The sequence below is a fragment of the Lonchura striata genome, chromosome 1, assembly GCF_050655825.1.
Source record: "Lonchura striata isolate lonStrDom1 chromosome 1, ASM5065582v1, whole genome shotgun sequence".
Taxonomy (NCBI): Eukaryota; Metazoa; Chordata; class Aves; order Passeriformes; family Estrildidae; genus Lonchura; species Lonchura striata.
In genome coordinates, this window is record NC_140703.1 from 8,744,617 (window position 1) to 8,767,145 (window position 22,529).

General features: G+C 39.3%; 1 long non-coding RNA gene across 1 annotated transcript; it reads right to left on the bottom strand.

Annotated features, from left to right (window-relative positions):
- Positions 1-1,355: 1,355 nt before the first annotated feature.
- On the bottom strand, positions 1,356-21,448 carry LOC146768582 (uncharacterized). The gene is made up of 3 exons (XR_014958654.1): positions 19,064-21,448; positions 18,787-18,875; positions 1,356-15,784 (listed from the first exon to the last, which is right to left on the bottom strand). It is a non-coding gene; the product is annotated as an uncharacterized LOC146768582 (long non-coding RNA).
- Between the last annotated feature and the right edge of the window lie 1,081 nt (positions 21,449-22,529).

A 22,529-nucleotide genomic window follows, 5' to 3' on the forward strand; every position in this document is an offset into this window, starting at 1 on the left:
GCCCCCAGCCCCAGCGCCCACCGCCCCCAGCCCCTGCCCCAACACCTATCCCAGCCCCTATCCCAGCCCCTGCCCCTGTCCCTGTCCCAGCCCCTGTCCCAGCTCCTATCCCAGCCCCAGCCCCTGTCCCAGCCCCTGTCCCAGCCCCTTCTCCAACCCCAGCCCCTGCCCCTGTCCCAGCCCCAACCCAACCTGTCCCAACCCCTGTCCCAGCCTGTCCCAACCCCTGTCCCAGCCTGTCTCAGCCCCTGTCCCTGTCCCAGCCCCTGTCCCAGCTCCTATCCCAGCCCCTGCCCCTGCCCCAGCCCCTGCCCCAGCTCCTATCCCAGCCCCTGCCCCTGTCCCAGCCCCAACCTGTCCCAACCCCTGTCTCAGCCCCTGTCCCGGCTGCAGTCCCTCCTGTCCCAGCCCCTGTCCCGGCCCCTGTCCCTGTCCCAGCGGCAGTCCCTCCTGTCCCAGCCCCTGTCCCTGCCCCTGTCCCTGTCCCTGCCCCTGTCCCTGTCCCTGTCCCTGTCCCTGTCCCTGTCCCTGTCCCTGTCCCAACCCCTGTCCCAGCCTGTCTCAGCCCCTGTCCCGGCCCCAGCCCCTGTCCCGACCCCTGCCCCTGTCCCAGCGGCAGTCCCTCCTGTCCCAGCCCCTGTCCCTGCCCCTGCCCCTGTCCCTGTCCCAGCCCATCCCAGCCCCTATCCCAGCCGCAGTCCCTCCTGTCCCAGCCCCTTGTCCCTGTCCCAGCCCCTTGTCCCTGTCCCAGCCCCTGTCCCTGTCCCAGCCCCTGTCCCTGTCCCAGCCGCAGTCCCTCCTGTCCCAGCCCCTTCTCCGAGCTGCCGCTCAGGTACGGGCTGCGCTGTCGCATCCCGCTCCTGGTTGGAGGCTGCGGGCGCCGGGTCCCTCCCAGCATCGCTGCCGGGTCATTTCGGGTTACTCACTGTCCCAGTGGCTTGGGAGTGTGATCCAAACCCAGGTCTGTTAGGGTTTCATATCTGTTTGAGGGCTTTGCAGACCTTCCTGGTCTGTGTTTTCTCTAAGAAGGATATAAATGTCCTGTTGCCAGCTTGAAAATGTGGGAATATAGGTATACAGGTATATACCTGGAAAGCACACATACACACTAGACTATAAGTATATATACTGGAAAGTCCCCTTTCCTCATTGCCCCAGAAGATACTGTAGTTAAATCCATGTTGCTGTCACTCTGAAAATGCACTGGAAATTCTCTGGATCTCTTCAAAGGACCACTTTCAAGACTTGTTCATTCTTCAGAGTCATGCTGAGGATTTATCTACAAATACAGTTCAGACATTTCTGTGATTACTTGTGTACTTTATGTATTTTGCTTTTAAATAATACATCTGCACTGTACTGCAGATGTGCTTAAGGAACATCTTGTATGCAAATTACTAGATGGTTGACCAGTTAATTTCTTCTTTCTCAGAACTCAAAGATCATATATGGCATATTGTTAAGTCATTTTCCCTTTGGCTGTTTATAGACAGGTTTAGAAGTCAATACATCTCAGACTATTATGGATTTTAAAACATTTGATGGATTCCTAGCTGCCTTAAAGCTACCTGGGATCAGTTTTAAACTAAAAAAAGCCCCAAACCCTTGAGGTTCATAAATAGCATTGGAAAATTATTTCAAGCACTGTTGTGTTTTGCTACCATTTTTTTCGATTTAATAGCAGAGCTATTTGTTTGTTTGACTGATACAGATTTTTCCCAATTAATTTATTCTTCCAGGCAATAACTAATTTTTGTCTGCATCTATAGGTAAGTTGAGCTGTGATCATACTGAACAATACATTCTGAAATGGAATAGTTACCTTAAATCTCCATGGCATCTGATATTCAACCTTTCCTTCATGTAAAGCTGATGGTATGCAGAAAGAGAAGAGCACAGTCCAGACCTAGGATGAATATAATGAGACTTTTAAAACATTTTTGGTAATGTGCATGCTTTTAACCTTCTCCTCTGTTGCTAATATGAGGGAGTCCAAGTTTCTTCAAAAATCTTGGATCTCAAGTGATGTCCAGACAAAGGAGGTGGGAGAATTTAGAAAGGTGTTAACAAGTATTCTGGAATGTGCAGTCTCCTACTCTCTCGGAAATGATGAATGGATAACAAAAAGGACAAACCTCTCTAAATTGATGGGAATCATATGTTGAATACTACCCATAGATACTGAAAAGTCTTCTATCTTTTTCTTACACCTTTGCAAGTTTTCTTAGCTTTATAACTCCTAAAGTAATTTTGAAATGCAGCAATTTTATATTTGCACAGCTGAAGAAAGGCTCCAGGCATCCCCACTACCTCTTTTCCAATGAAATTAGCAGGATACAAGGGAAACAAGGGAAAATTCTCTCTTCAGTAAATTGTGCATCACCTTTCTGACGTGCTTTGTGCTGGTTTGTTAGCCAAAATTGTATGCACAGTGCTGTCAAGTGACTGGGCAAACTAGAATTTTAGCAAACACAGTAATTGCATTCTAACTCTGAAGCCTAATGATACATAATTCAAGATTTTGGTACACAGAATATGAACAACATCCAGTGCACTAAAATTTTATACTTATTTTGGCTAAATCCTAGCAACTTGTATGTCCATGAAATTACTCTTTGGATGAGGACTATATTTTCTCTGGCATTATTTATTTGACATGTTGCAAAGTTATATTTCCTCATCTGGAGAACAAGAAACTGGAAAGAGAACAGTTTATCTGAACAAAAAGCTTTCAAAATGTTGTTTTCTTCAAATCAGGGCTAGGTACTTTTCTAAGGTAATTTTTCTTCTGAGTGAAATTATTTAATAAATCAAAGAAGAAAATATGTAAAATTGAGCTGTGTTGTTCCAAAAGTACATAAATCAATTTTAATAAATATAATCATTAAATGCTTCTCATTGCTTTATGAACACTTGAAGGACCAGATTTGGGCAATTTTAAAAGATGACTATTATTCAATATCACTAATCAATTTTCAAATAAACCTAGAAGGGTAAAGAGTACATTAAGTTGGAATAGTTGCTCTTTGCAGCAACTTAAGAGTTCCTCTACTTCATGATTCCCCAAGGTGATAGTGCTCTATACTCTGCTTTCATTAAATGCTGTTAAAAACCTGAGTTACAGCTGTTTTCTGAGTTCATTTCTCTATATTGAATTTTTAAAAAATTTTTTTACTCATTTATAAAATTCTCCCGACATTTGCCCATGAGCTTGGTCTTTGGAGCTACCCTGGTACACAACTGAAAGTAGGAGGAGAAAGCAGTGGCTTGCACATGGGTAATTTATTAGATAACTGCTAGAACTCCATCAATTTGATATCTCATTGGCTTACAAAAATGGTTTAAGCTACTTAGCTTCTTCTGCCAAGTTTCTTGGGGCTATAATGGCATGATATTTTTAATGGGTAATTTATTCTGTAATTATGGAAAAGAATTCAGTACTTATGTTAAAAACATTTGAGAAAATATAAGATATACTAGATGAGGGAAGGGGATGGCAAAAATTTTAAGTTTCCTTCACCCCTTTTAGCATTTACCCATAAATATTATACAGATCAAAAGGAAAAAAAAAATAAAAAGAGGAACAGGAGAGGAGAATGGAAGTGTACCATTATTTGGTATTCAAGTGTCTTAAAAAACTATGTCCACCCTGCGCGATAGGGTGTGGCTTAGAAATTCTCAACCTACCTGTGAATTAGTGGTTTGCATAACTGGAGCCAGTGGTCCCCCAGTTCCCCTGGCAGTGTTCCCACCTCAGCCTGTCCAGCTCCCAAGCCAGCAAATTCAGCATTACCTCGGGTGTTTCTGCAGAGTGCTGCATTGCACAGCACAAAATGCCACTGTGGCTCTATGTGCAATGCAGCAGGACTGACAGCTACAACAACTTCTGCCAAGGAGCACCAAAATAATTGAATTTCCTTCTATTATAATCCATTTAGATGTAACATATAGCAGAAGTAGCTTTTAAAAAAAAAAAAGAATAACAAAACAGTTTAGATAAACAGGATTTCTTAAAGGCCACAGGACTTTTTTTATATATCAGTACTAAAGCTTTAAGTTCACAAATTTTTTAATCTTCTGAAACTCTGTTATCTTGCATCTACTAAAATGACATGCTTCCCCCCACCACCGCCCCTTAAAGTCCCATTAAATCTAGTTCCTCAGTAAAATCTTCATGGATAGAGACCCAGCTTATTAATATCTCTTGGGTTTGGATCAAACTAATCAGTAATGGAACTCTGCATTTTAATTAAACCTGATTCTCAAACCAGCAGTGATTCTAAGTCAGCAGCAGTTCTGTCCCAAACTGAGATAAGAAACTGAGTTTCAAACTGCCAAAAAGAACATTTTGAAAACTTTAAAGCTTTATTATGAAAACATATTCAAGGCAAGGAGGCAAATGAAAACAACTAGTGTTTGAAAATGTATAAATTTATCTTTCTGGATAAAAGTACTTGTACACTGGAATTCACAGCTGAGACAAATTTCTAGCCTTTTCTTTCTCTGTCTTCTCAGTGGAAGCAACAAGTGCATAGCAACATTCCCTTAAAACATGTGCCTAGTTTCAAAGTCCAGCTGGTCTCCACTGGAGGAGGTTAAATTCTGTCTTTGGATGAGAACAAGCATGTGCATATCTTTACCTGATCTTTGACTTGAATGAGAACTCAAGTCCTGGTTATTTCTGTTTGCCAAATCCACACAGCAAATTTGTGAAAGTATTAAGATTAGTATTCCTCTTTCACACTTTTATCCTGCATCCTCTGCATACCAGAGGTGATGACAGAACTTCATTTAGCTGCTGGAGTCCCTATATTTTACAGCTACTAACAGTATTTACATAAGCCTTGTACCCTGCATGAAAGGTGTGCTGCATATTTCCCTCTTTCTGTGATCCTTGTGATTGTTTAATCTGATTTTGTGCTTATTTTCTCCTAAAAACTTTCTCTGTTTCTTAAAACATGACCACTGGGCCAAAACATCCATTCTTTCCTTCTAAAGTGCTTTCAGGCATTTGAAAAGAAAATGTGATTTAAAGGAGATGCAGTGGCCAATAAAGATGACTCAGGTCTGCTCAGCAGCAGAGATTACCTGACAGTCTCAGGATCTTTCCTTTCCATGTGGAACTGAGCTGTGGGTTGTGTTTTGCAGTTTCTTCTTTCCCCTGGAGGCATTTGTACCTACCAACAGAAAGGGTTCAAGGCTGTGGGGACAAAAGGAGTGTCATGTATTGTTTTGGGGTGCATAGTGATGTTTTCTTTCTAGCACTTCATTGCAAAGCTTCTCTTTTCCCTTGGCTCTACCAATACTTCTGTTCCTCTACTCCTCACCCTGTTATCCAATTTGATAATTCTGAGCGTGTTTCTGCAAGAATCCTGCAATGTTACCCTGTCTAAACCTTCTTCCCTCAGCAGTTGCTCTCCTGAACTGTGCAGATGCTGATAAAACTGCAGCTCATTTTTGCTCCTCCTGATAAGTCTGAGCCATGTCCTGCAAGCCCCATAATGCCATGAAAGCAACTCAGCAGTGCTGTTTAGTCCTGGTCTCCTAAACAGCAAGATTCAGTTAAGTCCTGATGCTGACACATGGAATCCACCATCAGATGAAGAAGTGAGAGTACTCAGGCAGCTGTGGAGTAGGAGGGATGTCTTCTCTTTCTTCTTCTCTGGAAAGTTCTTTGTATTTCTTAAGAAGAACAAGGAATCCTACTTGTTCCTCTGTCTTTGCTTTTGTCAATGTCTGAACTTTTTAACAAACTAAGCTAAAATCAGCATTGGAATAGCAGAGAAAATAAGACCTTTGCTTCACAGCTTTGTCTTCTTTTCTAATACATTCTGATCAAATTCTGCAATTTGTTTGCAAACACTCTCACCATGGCTTTGTGCTATGAGTTTGTGGTGCATGTGTTCCTCTTTCTTCCAAGCAGGAGAAGGGGCAATGTTGATGCTGACATTAGCCCAAGTCTTCTTCAGAGGAGCTGCTTATCCAGCCAGGATAGAACAGCTCATATCTCTTAGCCAGGCTGACTGATGGGTTTTCCCATGGTGCAGAGGGAGTGAAAGGGAGTATGTGTGTGCTGTGTCAAAGCAGACCAAACTATGCTCAGTATCAAGCTGGATACACCCACAGTGCAACGAAGATGTGTGCAGAGATGACTTCTGACACCTCTGCTGCCTGAGCTTTGTGGACTCTGAGTTAATGGAGGCAAGACCAACTGAGGCTGAAATACAAGAGCAAAGAAAAAGAAACACCAGAAACTACCAAGATTATCTCATGTGGCTCCAGAGACTGTCCTATTTGGATGTCAGCAGCTGATGATTCAAGATTTTCCTGCTGCCCTTCTGGTCCACTCTTGCCAGCCATAACAATACCACTTAAAAAAAAAAAAAAAACTCAAGGAGAAATATATTTCCTGGGAAAAAAACATTATCCTTCTTGAAGAGCCAAAATTCCAAAATTCCATGAAAGAAAAACAACAAAATTCCATGCAAGAGGCCTGACACAAGTCAGCTTACATCAGTGCTATGTAGTCAGGGCTTCCCAGCCTTGTGTGAACTTCCAGCCTGGCAAGGCCTCTCTGCCTGGGACTGAAATAGAAGTAAGAAATCCCTGGATCTCTCACCTGCATCTCCCTGCTGGCCTTGAAAAGGCTCATAGCTTGAAATTTTTGTATTGCCTCCCAGCTCATGACATCCTCATGTGCAGACACCAGATCTGATACATTTCTGTCACTGAAGTCCAGATTTCCACTAAGAAAGTGCTCAATTTTTGTGGTTCAGCTGCTGATGACTGGGTGCCAAGGCAGCTGTATGCCAGCCTTTCTGTCTGAGCAGTCAATGCCTCAGACTTGTGTACGTTTGGGATTTTTTGTGTATTGGAACAGTTTAAAAGTAAAAGTTTTCCGTAATGAAGATGGGCAGCTTGTATGAATACAGCTTGAGAAAGAGGAACAGGATTGGGTGGAGAAAAACTAGAGTCCAGCTGCTACCTAGATGCAAATTAGGCAAAACCTACAAGCACAGACTTGTTAGATTGAGCACATGTATCCTTTAAAATTCCAATTATGGAAAATGCTCAGCATAGCAAGATTATTGCCTTTCCTTCATACCCTACATTGCCCTGTTTGCTGGCTTTTTAGCATTTCATTTAAAAGACTGAACATTATGGCTCATTATTATCATGATCTGGTTCTCTGACTGGAAGCAAATGAGCTGTGATGATGACGCTCTGGAAGAAGCTGTCCCAAATGTCATATTGCTGTTCTAATCTAACGAGTAACACTACACCAGTGACCTCCATGGATTTCTTTGTCTTGAATAAATGGTGGGGCTTTCAGATGCAACACTATTTACATCTCAGGGGACTGTTCCATCATAGATCTGCCTTCATGGGGAGGGCTACCATGGCCTCACAACTCTGAGTATTTCAGATGGTCGTAATGGTGGCAGTGACTCCTCGCTGTTTTGGGATTCTAATTCCTGGAGAGCTGGGCTTAATTCAGTTGCAGATGTCAATTGTTGCTAATTCAGCTCTGCAGCAATAAGGTGGCTGATTCAGCAGGACAGAGAATTCATTTTCTTCTAGACACATATCTGGTATCTCTTTTCATGAGCTAAGCTTTTTGTGATCCTCCCTACCTTGCAGAAGCAGGAGTGCCAGTTATAACTACTGTTCTTGCATTCCCAATGAGGTTTAATCAATGCTAGGGATGCCAGGAACTCGGGAGACTGAGCTTTCAAGCTTCTGTCCAAAACTGGGCTTTGGCAAGTGACACCATCTGAACATGCTACAGCTCTTAAATTGTTCTGTTCTCCTCCTTTCCATTGCTTAATCCCTGTAACTTCTTGAAGTGCACCCGGGGAAGGAGGAGGTTAATCCACATAAAATACCCTGCATCAGCTAGTTGAATAGATAACATGCATGAAATAAAAAAAAAAAAAAATCCTCTCTCCCAAGCCTAATTAGTAGATTTTACTTCATCTTTACAGAGAAGACTGAATAATCTCATGAGACTACATTGCTGAATTGGAGTTTCCATTCTTTCAAAAGTCGAAGATTTTTTTCAAGGAAAGAAAATTAATAGACTCTGCATCACAAAAAGAAATCTAGAAATTAAGGACATAAAAATTCCTAAACAAAAAGTTGGATCTGTAAAATCCTGGGAAAGAATATATAACTTTATGGAAGAGAAGATTCAGTTCCTAAAGAACATTTGACAAAGCTTATTTTTATTGCAAGAGAATATACTACCCAGGATGCTCCTTCAAAAACAAAATTCTGAGGGGCTTTATCTTAAGTAAACCTAAGTAAAAATAAACATAGGCACTTCAAGAGTGCTCCTGCACTTGGCACAACAAGAGCTCTATGTAATAAGCTTGTGCAATACATTCTCTGACTTTAAATATGTGGCATACCTTAAGGATATATGCTCATTAAAATGATTCTTGTCAAAAACTATATTGCACGAACTGACCCATGGGTTTAAGAGTTTCTGAACTTGGAATGCCTTCAGCTCTCCAGAGTTGAACATCAAATGACAGGTAGTATCTATGGGGAGATGGGATGGAAATTGCTTCATGTCCTCTTGGAGGAAATTTGCTGCTGAAAACTGATTACAATGCTTGTTATTTCTTTTGGAGTCACCAGGCCATTCTTCTGTATGTGGTGCAAACCCTTGCCTTCAGTTTTGCAAATGAGCAGCAGAACAACTCAGCTGTTAGGGAATGGATGTAGTGAAACTGCTGACAGTACTGCCAAGAAAGCTTCCGCCGTATGGAGAGTTCCACAGGTGAGAAAATTAAGTTTAACCTTTTTGGATTGTCTTCCCAAGCAAAGGCCAGTGTCTCTGGATGTGTTTGGATTCTCTTTTTATCAAAATACTGCTAACAAGGACTTTGGTGAGGTAAATATGCTACTTAACCAAAAATAAAAGCTAGTTACTTTTCATAGAGGAGCAAAATAGAATTAACTAAGTTAAAACAGTAAAAGAGAAGAATAAAGGCTAAAAGTTACTATGGAGTCAGCCTGTGGGGTCTATTAGCTTAGCTTTGGAAGCATTCAAGTAGTAGAACTGCTCATGAGATTTTAAACTACACCTATAAGCAGCAACAGAAAACCTGTTCATTCATCTTTGAAAGCTCACATTACAGAAAAAAATATTTGTTCTCTTGGAGCTGTTGATTAATTAGGATTACTTCAATAGGAGAAAAAGCTTGAGAACTAATTTTTTTTTTAACATTTAGTTTTAGGGAGATACAAATATATCAAGTATTAGAGAACATGTATTATATAGACACACACACACACACACACACACACACACATATATATATATATATATATAGTTATTCTACATGTGTGTACATATTAAAGTCCCCACAGCTAAAATAGAGTGATAATATCTATAAAATAATCAAGTGCTGTAAGCATGAGTTTATCTGTCATAAAAAAATGCAAAAACATTCTAATTCCTATGTTCTGCAGAAGCTTCTTCAGCCATGAAACTGAAAAGAACATTGGTCATGTCATTTAGTGCATGTATCCATCTTTTTGCTGTAATTTAAAGAGTTCTAGAGGCATATCTGATACAATCAGGAATGTTAGATTGCCATATCTTCCTATCTTAACTTTAGCCAAGTGATCAGGTTTAGGTACTTGTGCCTTTTTTAAGTGTTTTGATTGTTTGGTTGGGTTGACTTGGGTTTTTCTGGAGGGAAATAATGCTAAACAAGCAATTAAAAGATTAAGAGTGTGCCTACTGGAGTCAGAGGGGTGTCAGGAAAGTGTCTTTGCACCTGTAAATGCCCAACTGCTACTTTTTTATTACTACATATAATTACTTTTTTAAAATAATATCAGGCTATTTTCCTCTTCTTTCTTTGTAGATTCTTCTTTCCCTTCTACCTGGATTTTTGCATTAGGCCAGACTCCTTTCTTACATTCAAACTGGGCAATCCAACTCTCAACAGAACCATACTGTTCTATCCTCACTTTTTCTTTCTTTCATGTTTAAATATTGTTATTCTTCAAGTTAGAAGAAAATTTCCCACTCAGGGAGATAACTTCAGTACATCATGATCTCTGACTAGATTAATCTTCTCCTTTGGATGCTGCATTACCTCCCTTTATCCCTCTTTATGCCCCAACTTCTACCCCACCAATATTTGTTGCACACAATTCCTCTCTGTAGAGAGCAGGGAGCAAAATTGATTAAATCATTAAATGCAAAAGATCTTAGTGCTTGTGCCTGTTCCAGCTGCCTAATATGCAAAACCTGAGAGTGTTTTTTCAGTAAGATGGACTACAGAATTGCAGCCAAGTAGATGCATGGATACTGTGATAAAATTAGTGGTCTTAGTTGGTTATGGAAATGTTGTGGTGCTGAATTAACTCAGGAAGTAATTGCTCTTGTCTAGTTGTTAAAAACATCAGAAAAATGCACGAGATAAATTACATATGCAGTAAGGCACTTTATTTCTAACAGTCTCCTGAGCATGCTAAGGAAATTAATATAACGACAAAGTATCTTTAGAACTTGCAACAGCTTTGCTGTAGGAATATCTGAGAGGAAATGAATTTTTACTTTAAATTTTGGTTTTCTTGTGTCTCCTGAAGTGTTCTTCCATTCACATTAAAATTGTTTTCCATCTTGAAATGCAGAGGCTGGGAATGAGAGGTTCTGCTGTCTGCTATGGAAGCTGCATTTCAGAAGGTTTGAGTATCTGTTTTTCTGATCTGTTTTCTGACCTGTTATAAACAAAATCTGAAAAATCTCAAGGCATCCTATTCTAATCACATGGGTGTGACAGACCTTGCCTTTCTTGCCTTGAGGCCCATGAGGTGCTTGCTGCTGACTTGAATAACCCAAGATTTTGGAATCCTTTTTCCACAAATAATACAAACTCAATATCTCTTTCGGGCTTTATTGATCTTGATTGACATGATGCCACAGAAATATTCCCAAATATCCTACATATGTTCCCAGGCTGTCATTATTTCATGGAGCTATATCTGAGATGGTTTTGAGCCACATGATGGGTTCTTCTGGAGATGGGTGGATTCCTCTGTAGTCCATGTGAATAAGGTCACAAACAAAATTTGATTTAAAAAATAATACCAATAGTTAAAAATCATTGCTTATAAAAACTGGGCAAAAATTGTGACATTGATACTGCTTTCTAGAGTGTCCCTACACTGCCATTCTCCAGGGGTATGAAGGGAAAAGAACTAAAAGAGTGAAACATGAACAATGAGCTAAAGGAAAATAACCTCTATTTCAAAAGGCTCAAAAAGCTCCTCAATGATTTTTCACACTAATTTGCAGACACCAGGAAAGACAAGGATGTTAAATTCCCTTTTGTTTCTTCTTGACCTGTGGATAACTTCTACAGCATCATTCCTGATGATTCAGTACTCCTCTGTTTAATATTTTTGCTCTAACCTTGTAGAGCACAGAAAAATAAACAAGAAAGTCTGCTTCCATCTTGAGGCCTTTCCTAAACCAAATATTTTCACACTTCCAGTACAAGCTGTCAAAAGTTACTTAGGAAAAGTTCTTAATTTTGGTTAAAATCTATTTGAGTTATAAGTTTGAGGTTTTCCTTCTGCATTATGAAAAAGAAAATTTATTTTATAGGCATAAAGCTTTGTTGTAAGCATTAATCTGTAGAAGCCTAATGGTTGAAATCCTCCATCAAGTAAATCCAGAGGAAACTATTATGTAGAAAATATCTTGTAAAATTATTTTTTCCTCATGATTCTAATTATAATTAACCTGGAAGCTAATTGTCACATTCTCATTTAAAAAATAATGAAAACATAGTTTTCTTCTTCATATTTCTTCATTCTGTGCTATTGACTGAAGCTGCCCTTTTCACATTGCTCCTTTCCCATTAACACTTTCCACTTTATAACAAGCTAGAACTAGATATGCCACATTAGAGCTTTCTGCAGCAAGAGTCAAGGCTTCTGAGAATCCCAATGGTCACAAGGAGAAGTTTGACAAATGGTATTAAAAAAAAAAAAAGAAAAAAAAACAAACGTATTTTGATAGTGTGTCAAAAGAACTCTTTACAATTTAGCCTACTTCAAGCGATAGACTTCTCACTCGCTTATGAGATCATCACACATGGTCCATATTCCATAATTTATACTTCATCAAGTTTTCAGATTTCAGATCTACTTGCTCATCCATGAAAATCAATATAACTTCTGTATCCATTTATTAAGCTGTGGTGGAAAGGACATGAATCATCAGTGGCTAACTTTACTTTGTTCAATATGATACAGCATTAACTTAATAGCCTCTGAAGATCACATTTAGCTCTATCCCAGCACTGTGGCAACCATTTTTCCTTTAATAATGATTTGTATGCCTTAGCCCATTCCAATGCTGTTAATGTGTTTCAGGCATTCAGAGATATAGAGCTCTTCAGATGTGCAGCATTCACGTGTATCACTGCAGACGCAAGGTGCAAAACAAAAGTGGCAAAGGAATATACATAAATGTTGGTTTACTTCAAGATTTTGTATTTTGACAAAGAAGCATATCATTTTCTAAATGTCACCTTGATGCCATAGAATCCCTATCGAATCATAGAAAGGTTGGACCAGGTTGCTCAGAGCCCCATCCAAACTGGCCTTGGACACTTTTCCAGTGCCTCACCACCATCACAGTAAAGACTTTCTTCCCAATCTCTAATCTAAACCTATTCTCTGTCAGTTTGAAGCCATTCCCCCTTGTCCTGTCATTCCAGGCCCTTGTAAATAGTGTCTCTCCATCTTCTTTGTAAGCTCCCTTCAGGTACAGCGAGGCTGCAATTAGATAGTCCCAAAACTGCTCTTTTCCTCATGGCTCCAACCACATGACGCTGAATTCTGCCCATCCTCTGCAGCCAGGACACTGAGGAATCATCCACAGGAATGCCATGGATTCCAGAATCTCGTAGTGTTCAGAATTTCATCGTGTTTAAGTACCTCAGATGACCCTTTGATTCACTGATGAACTTGAGAGGCTCAGTGAGGCTGTTGTAATAAAAAGGACTTGAGGCATCACTGGCTGACTTTTCAGGCTTAGAGAGACTGAGACAAAACCCTTCAACAGTTGCCTCAGCAATAAATTTAAAGAAATTTTGGGTGTGCTAGTAAGTTCTTGATGAAAGCTGCTTGTATTTGTACATTAACTAAATATGAGGGCTTCCTGTTCTTTTGTGGTGGGACAGAGCAGGTAAAAGTGAAGTGTCAAAACTAAGATGGACAAGATGGACATAAATCCCAGTTTTGCAGTCTGTAAGTGCAACTATCAAGTTACTTCTGTTGTGGATGCTGAGAAATGTTTACCAAACTGCTAAAGAGGTCTCCAGATACACTTTCACATGTGTTTTTATTAATTTTGGATTATTTGAGGCAAGAGTATTGGATCAAAGCTGTTTCAAGTCTTTTTCAAAGGATTGTGTTAAAGACCAGACTATGTTGGGACTGGACACGGAGCACACCTGTAATGTGGTGTTGTGAAGCCAGTTAATGCTGTTTCCCATTTCACTGGACCCAGACCCATTCTGCAGCTGTTTAACAACCTCTGCACTGATATAACACTGATACTTGCAGCCAGGGCAGGGGAAATAGATCTGATGAAGGAGAAGAGACTCACACAGGACCACAAATTGCACCTTGGACACCTTCTCACCTGAGAGCTGTGCTGCCCATTTGCAATATCCCTATAACTACAGGCAATTATAGCATGTGAATGGCATCCTTGAAAATTAAATTATAATGAGTATTCTGCTTTTTAAAACATACTTCCTGAATAGTATCATGTGGACATTAATTAATTCTGGTAGACTCAGAAGAGGATTATGAAACTACTGGCTAGTCTATCTAATCAATTTATTGCATCAAAGCAACAAATAAAGAAACAGAAATAGGAAAAAACCATTCTGGCTACAGACTAGGTTTTCTTATGCTGTGATTAAAAATATCAATTCCCTAAGGAGGAAGAGAATTATGCTGTAAGTCTGCCGTAGCATTCATGGTACCAGAGCTAATATAATAATCATTACTCACGTCATCTTTGTGAAATAGAGGAAGAGAACAAAGGTGAACTAAATGGTCATAAAAAGTACTGGAGTTAGGGAAGGTGCTTTTCTGGAACACAGATTTCTCTGCATGCTATGGATTTCATTTTGACAATTTAAATAGACCTGATCAGAAAGCAGAATTTTCCCTCTGGAGGAATAGTCTAATTTTTCTACCTGCAATTCCTAAAATGAAAAGTAAATGAGAAGACTCAGGAACAATAATTACAGTAAGAGCATAGCAAATGTATAAATACAAATCTGAGCAGTAATGCCTTACTTCTAATTCATAATGAAAGCAAAGTATTTAACCTGAAAATGAATGCTGCAGTGGAGTCACCTACTAGGAAAATCAAAACAAGTGAAGTTTTTCTTCTCAGAATGACCATTTCTGAGTCTCTACTCTTGCCAGTGGCCAATTTCAGGTGACAACAGTATGACAAAGAATAAACAAGGACAGCTGCAGGAAGGTGGGAAGGAAAAATCCCATATGAAACTAAACTACACTGAGATTGATGAATAGCACACGTAGACCTTTTCTGGAAGATCTTTAGCCTGAGGTTTGTTTCTAAGGGAAGTCAGGAACTTAAGGGTTGAAATGAGGCTTAAGAATGTGTCCCTCTGCTTCTCAGAGATCTGTGCTGCAGCTCCTCAGGACATTCCCAGCCACAGGGCAGATTGGCCCATTGCTGGTGCTGGGTCAGACTGGGCTTCACATGCAGGGAAGTGTGTCCTGGAAGTGCAGCACATGCTGAGGTCCCAAGGGTCTCTTACACATCCTTCTTGTGCTCAGCAGAGAAATTTTGACCTTCTCTTCACTGTTTTACCTTTGCTCCAATTTCATAACTCACCATAACTATGGTGGGTTGACCACCATAATTCTTGATGATGGCCTGGGTTAGAAGGGACTTTAAAGATTAATTCCTACCCCCAGACAGTTTTCACCAGGCTAGATTGCACAGAACCCCATCCAAACTAGCCTTGATTTCTTCCAGGGATGAGGCAGCCGCAGCATCTCTGGGCAAACTGTGCCAGCACCTCCCCATCCTCACAGTAAAGATTTTTATTCCTAATTTTAATTCCTAATCTAAACCTAATCTCTTTAAGTTTGAAAACATTCCCCTTTGTCCTGTCCAATGATAAGAAAGGGCAGTTTTGTCACTGTGTCCAAGCTTTGAGATGAGTTTCATTTCTAGCTTTTTCAGCATCCTGGAATGTACCTAGCAGTACTTCAGATCCCAGTCAGCAAAGTAAGGTTGACAGTACTGCTCTTACACCAGTTATCAGTATTTTCTTTTAAAAGAAGCATCTGATTTGAGGTAGGCAGGATTTCCTTCTGGATCATCCTAGCAGAGGTGGAAACAACAATGATCAGAGCATCTGGGCAGCTGAGAAGTATAAATAATAATGCTGAGCACAAATCATTCCAGCAAAGAGCTGCTTGCATAGAGGATCTCTTTGCTTCTATTTTATCAGTAGTGTTTTGTCTGTATTTTCTTTGCTAAGACATTGTGCTTCACTGCCATAGTGAAAACAGAACAGTAGAGCAGAATATTCCCTGTTGATAAATTTCTTCTGCAAATTAGTCAGCCTCATTTCTTCTCAAAGAGAAAAATGTCTCCTTTCATCTGCCATTTGGGTTGGTTGGTAATTAGTCTTCTGAGCTGTGTCACTGGACATCATCAGGCACTTGGAAATCTTGACAACCTCTTCAGCTGGTAGATAAGGCAGAAAAAACAGTTCTGTTTTTCTATTGTCTTCAATATTACAAAATATCAATATTTAATATTCATAAGTTAGCTGCTAAATGTTTACATGTTTAGTCACTGCAGTATTCAAGCTCTTACCATAATGCTAACCAATGAAAAGAATTTTATTTTTTAAAGAATTTTATGGTGTATTCACAGACTGTGTGCAGTATGCCATTTGCACAATTAAGCTCAGTCTGAAAAAAATGTCAGTTCAGAAGAACTAGAAATGATAACAGCAAAAAATGCATTCAGTACTAAAAAAGGTGCAGTGTTAAACACTATAGAAAAAAACTTGATGAATGTGTGCAGACCACAGTCAAACTACACAAAATTTGTGTCATTATGAAATTGTCAGAACAGTGATTGGGGAAAAAGACTTCTGATTTCGCTTTATCTGAGTGCTCCTGTTGCATGTCCAAACGGAGCAAGTGTTGCCAGGTATGTGGTTTCTTTTTTATTTCCTGCTGCTGTGCCAATCCAAAAAGAGAATTATTTACATTTGGTTGTCAGTTCTTCTGCCAATAACATATTTGCCTTTATATGTGTAACCTCCTTATCTCTTACACCTGTAAAATTGCACAGATTGAAGCCCTTATTAAGGACCAGACTAGTGCCAGTTTGAGCAGGGGTGAAATTAGGCCACCAGAGACCTCATTTCTCCTGGAAAATGCATGAGCTGGGAAGAAAAAGTAGCTTGGCTTTCAGATTTAAGCATGCTCTGACAGCACTGCTAGTAATAAAATCCAAACAAAAAGCACTGTTTTGCATGTGAACTGAACAAATGTAATCTGGAAGTTACCGACCCGCGGCGTACCCAGAATCCCCAAACCAGCGTGGTGTGGCAGGGCCATATGGCCCGTCTGAGAGAAGCTATTTGCAATACCCAAGCCTTGCATACCATTCTTTAGCTTAAAGAAAACTCTTAAGAGTTTGTGCTGGTTTTGGCTGGGGCAGAGTTAATTTTTCCCCACAGAGACTGGTGTTTTGGGTTTGTGCTGAACACGGAGCAGATAATATAGAGATGTTTTTGTTATTGCTGAGCGAGGCGTGCACAGAGCCAAGGCCCTTTCTGCTTTTCGTACTGCCATGCAGTTTACTTCACAAATATACATGTGTGCCTCTTCATCTGCCTGTTTTTTAGTGTACTGATAATGCCCACTACAGATGGTATTTTGTTCCCATGGATGGCGTGATGGTTCCATCAAAATTTTTGACAGAAGCCAGCCCGAAGGTTGTCTAGCCAACCACTCAGCCCACACACTGAGAGATGAGTCCACCAAATACATCCCTTTGCTGTCTGGGTTTTTCAAATTCCCAGCAAAACTTCTGAAAAAAATAAAAAATAGAGTGAAACCTTCCTGCCAATTGCATTAGGTAGCCAAAGGATGGCTCCATTAAAGTAAGCTGCTGGCCTGAGCATGGATCATCCTGGCTTATGCTGAGACATCCAGAAAAACAGAAGATACACAGCTTAAGTGGCTGTGGATATTTATTTTATTTCTATAGCTCCCCTCCAGGTCATTCTTTTATGTAATCATATAGTTTTAGTGAGTCTGGAGCTTTTAGAATATAGAGGTCTTCATTATAGATTTTCTGCCAAAGCCCTACTAACAATAAAGATTTTTTTAACTCTTTTTTAAGGAAAATTTGATAAAATGTATTTTCTATTTAAGTCAAAGGAGCAATCCTGTAAGGGTGAGGTTAAAACAAGCTAAGGCATCCTAAGATATTTAAAACTGACATTTATTAGAGCATATAAAAGCACAGTTTTATTGGTTCACTGCAGAATTTACAACTACAGTTAAGAATATTATCTTACAGTATATTTCAAAAAATTCTATTTTCTGTAACATACTAGCTACCTTAGCTGGTAAAAAGTTTTTCTGATATATGTACATTACTTTATTGACTTGCACTTTGCTCCATGATAGATTTATTCCTTTAAGTGACACCGAAAGTAATAAATATAAGACTTCAAAGGAAAAACACTTTTATTGGCACACTGGGGAGAGAAAGTAAAAGCAGTGTGTAAAAGCTTGGTACAAGCAGTCTGCATTTGTGAAATGAGACCAAGTTAATGAGGAAAACCAGTTAAAATGGAGCTTCAGCATACTGCTTGTTTTCCAAGAGTTAAAAAAATAAAACACTAAATGCTTGGTTGTAAATTTTTTGCTGAAGTACATGCAGCAGTATATTTTATTGTCATATGGAAAACTGAGGGGTTTTCCCGATTCCAAAAATATCCCACTGAAATCCTTGCCACAGTTTCTTATTATTGTAGGTACTGCTCAGACCTGGGCTATGGAGATGAAATTCACTGTCAGAGTTCATCAGGCTGTGTAGGAGGGCTGGAAAAAAATGCCACACATTTCTGTTGCAGTTAGGTTAGTTCAGGTTACTAGCACAGAGGCAGAGGTCTGGTCTTATGTGCACAGCAAGAAGCTCAAGAGCTGTTTTGCCCTGAGGAGGTGCCAGCTCTTTTCACATCCCGTAAGAAATGCGCTCACAATGCAAATAACTATACATTAATAGCCCAAAAAAAGGTGATAGTAGTTATAAAATCTTTTTTCTGATGCTGGGAGCCCCGAGGAGATTCCATATGAGAAGGATCTATGGTCAGGGCACAACTGGCAGTGCAGAACCCACCCAGTGAGGTTCACCAGCTTAAAGATCCTGGAATTCTGACAGAGCCTTGGTCAAAACACAAATTCCTCAATCAGTGACAACAGCCAGGACTGGGATATGCACTTAGGTTTGAAGAGTCCCTTGAACATGCACTTTAATCTTCTCATTAATAAAGCTGCAGTTCCTGAACAGGTGCATACAATATTCCAGTGGAACAGGACAATATGCATTTACTCAACATTGATGCACGTTGACTACAGGTACATCTACAAACTGTAACTGACTGTACAGATATTGACTAGACAGCTGTCAGATGGCATCCACAACACACAGCCACTCACCTAAATTAACCATTGTGGGGATCACAGACTCCTGTGGTGTTCTTCCAGGCTAACCAGTGCAAGGGCAGTCTGAGCTTTCTTGCTGAGATCTGAAATAAAGGCAAGCTACTGTGCATAGACAAGAAGATTGGCAGGTTTTTGGAAAATTGAATTGCCAATTAAAGTTAATATAATAATAATAATAATAATGTTACAGTTTTCAATATCTAGACATTAGTGATTTAGAATAATGAACCTCAAATTCCATTTTATCCAGGAATATTTATTTCAATGATACCTATATTATTCATCAAATCCATGAAGTGTCTTAAATTTTCTGTGTTAAACTTGACTACTCTCCCTGTACCTTACACACTGTGCTTATTTAACTCCTGCCTTCCCTCACTGTTTAAGAAGTCCCCCTCTGAAGTCTGAAGAGGAGGACCATGGCAGAGATCAACCTGCAGCCTGGAGAGGTCCATGATAGAGGAGGTGGTGGATTTGCTTTTATTTCTAATTGCCCTACCCTGATTTGATAGGTAATAAATTAAATTCATTTCCCCCAAGTCAAGTCTGCTTTGCCCATGATATTAATTAGTGAGTGATCTCTCCCTGTCCTTTATCTAGACCCCAAAATTTATTCTGTCCTTATTCTCTCTCCTGTGCAGTTGATGAGGGGAATAATAGAATGGTTTTGGTGGGTACCTGGCAGCCAGCTGAGGTCCAGCCACCACAGAATCAGTCAGTGCAGGGTTTCAGATGGAAAAACAGCTTTGGGCAAGCCAATATTCCCTGGCCAAAACAGACAGACAAGCAATTTCTAGAGGCCAATATAGACTCAACATTCCAGGTGTACAGTTCTCTGCATTTCTGCTTCTGCTGGTCATTCATATTCCAGCAGCCAGGCATGTCACACCTAGAAAGTGTAGATCTTCTGTGATGATAAGCTTTTGGAACCAAATGAAAATGGTCCTGATGTTTAACAGAATAATAAAAATTAGTATATTCTAAACCCATATCCTTCCTTTAAGGAGATCAAGCCAGATCAATTCAGTAACAGCAGATAAATCTCTTGTCCCTTTTAACATTTACTAGCAAAGGCAGTAATTAATGCAGTTCTTTATCCTGGCTTTAAGGCTGAGGGAGTTTTGTTAATTTGAGACTTCTCCGACCACCCAGAAGGGTGCCATCCTGGATCATTTGAAATAAAGGTGTTAGCAGAATTTTTCACTGTGAAACTTTGGCTGCATAAATTTATCAGTGTCATTTTTTGTTTCTACATGGTTAATTAGACCATGACAAATTTCCTGCTTTAGCAAGGTAGTTTCTAGGTTTCATATCATAATGTCATAAAACTTGTACTACGCACACTTTCTTGAAAGGACCTAACAGAATCTAGGAATCCAGATTAAATAAATAGTAGACATTCTTTCTACACATTCCAGCTACAAACCAATTGCATTTGTTTTTTTATTTTAACTTTTTTTAAAGGTATTAAAAACTGCAAAGAACAGGCAGAGTTGAACTGGGAGCACCCCTACCAAGCAGTCAATATGATCTGATGATAATCTGATGTAACTTTTCCCATAGCCTTGCAAATCAGCCTGATCTGCTCATTCACATTGTGTGTTTGCAGTGATAGGGCTAATACTTTCCTTTTTTTAACTAGAAGTAGTGACGTGATGAGAACTATCAGTTGGCATCGGTGATTACAATTTTCTATTAGCAGATGATGCTTATTTAAGTAAGAAACTTTGAAAAAGCAGATTTCTCTTTCACTGGTTATTTCATTAGATTTTGATCCTGAGTTAGACAGAATAGTGAAAATAATTATACATTTATCTTTTGAATAAGATATTTTATGATAGTTTGAATTGTGCTGTTCAGCTCTTTCTGATTAGAATCACTCAGATTTGAGATTCTAAGTTGCTTTGTGGCTGAGATGGCACAACCAGACATCCTGGCACTCAGAAGCATTCTTTTCTTACTAAATCTTTTGTAAACTCCCTGTCTAGCCTAAACCACTCTAGATGCACCAATCAGCATCAGTGGGAGAGTGAAGTTCATTATTACTGAGGCAGTGCAGTACCCTAACAGTACTTCTCCTTTAAAAGATCCTGGTTTATGAGAAGATCATAATCACAGAATGACCTGGGTTGAAAGGAACATTAAATATTATTTAGTTCCTCCTCGTTGCCATGGGCAGGGAGACTTTCCTAGACCAGGTTGCTCAGAGCACTGTCAAACAAATGGGATCCCTCACAGTAAAGATTTTTTTTTTTCTAATATCTATTTCCTCTAGCCTTAAGCAAATAATCTTTTCAGAGGGGAATTCATTGATCAGATAACCTTTTCAGTTTTAACACCTCTGAGCACACCTGTAGTTCCATTATTCTTACTTGATTTTCCTCTCACACTTTGTCATTACTTGTGGTCTATCCAAACATAAGTTCATAATTCTGATGGACTTGTAATGCTGTCTGTCTATATATAGTTATGGGAATAGGACATGCTGGAGAATTGTAGCCAGAGTCAGCAGTTAAAATATCTGCAATGAGGAAGGCAGGAATTTATGTTGATGGAATTGGAATCAAGCTCTGCAGGTGCCAGCCCATAGAAGTTCACTGAAACTTCATGGCCAACAGCCACAGAAATTAAATATCTGCTGAATAGGGTGTTAAATTAGCAGGGCTGCTGAAGCAGGCTTGCTGATACAACGTTGTCATATTTTAGTGTCAGAACTGTTTTGTGCATGTTTCTGACAAAAAAAAAGATTAATTTCACATGACAGATCACTTGTTCAAAGAGAGCAGGGCGATTAAGCTGTTAATACAGTTTTCTATTATTTCTATACAAGTATTCAAAGAGTATTTCTTTAAATACAGCTCGACGTTGTGTGGTAAAGGTTGAGGCACCTGTGCAGCAGTGAATGAAGGCTATCTAAATATGAATGACTAATTATCAAGGAACAGGAAAACACTAGTTGTCTTTCATGACTGAGATGGCTTCATCCTATTCAGAATAATCTGTTGGGAAAATAATTAGCATAAAGAAGATGGAGTTTTGATAAATAACTTTGATGTTCATAATTATAGTAATTTTTTGTATAATTTCTTTCCTTTATGCTTATGTTTTATTTCAGGTTTTTTCTTTCAGTCATAAAAGCTGATATTAAATATTAAAGCAAACCTATCTCATCTCACTGTAGACAGACTCCTTAGGAAAGATTCTCATCTTTGTATGATAACAGTGGACTTAGCATGGATTTGCTGTTGGGATTTCTTTCCATTTCTCTGAATTTGTCTTCCCTACCATAATAAATCACACTGATTAATGTATCAGGAAGGATGTAGAATTATTAAATTTAACAACACATTTAAGGAAACCTTTTTCCCTTTACTTGTATAGTATTTTATATTTAAAACTTTATTCTAAACAAAAATTCAACCTCTGAAGCGTTGAGCAGAGTGGAAATACTTGGATCATTTTGCCATCTAACAACTTCCTAACTTAGCTCCAGATTCTGAAGGAATAGTGACTGTTAGAGGGCTCTGGATGTTGCCCGCTTGAATGGTGCTTCTTGCTGTGCTTTATGGTATAAAAAGATTCTTATTCTGTCCCAGCTTTCTTTAAGGCTCTATAAAACATCTTAGTGTGCTGAGAAATATAATTTCTTTACACAAAAATTAAAAAAAAAAAAATCACTTTAGATATTAGTAATGCTTTTCAGATCTATTTAACGATGACTCTATAGAATAATTGCT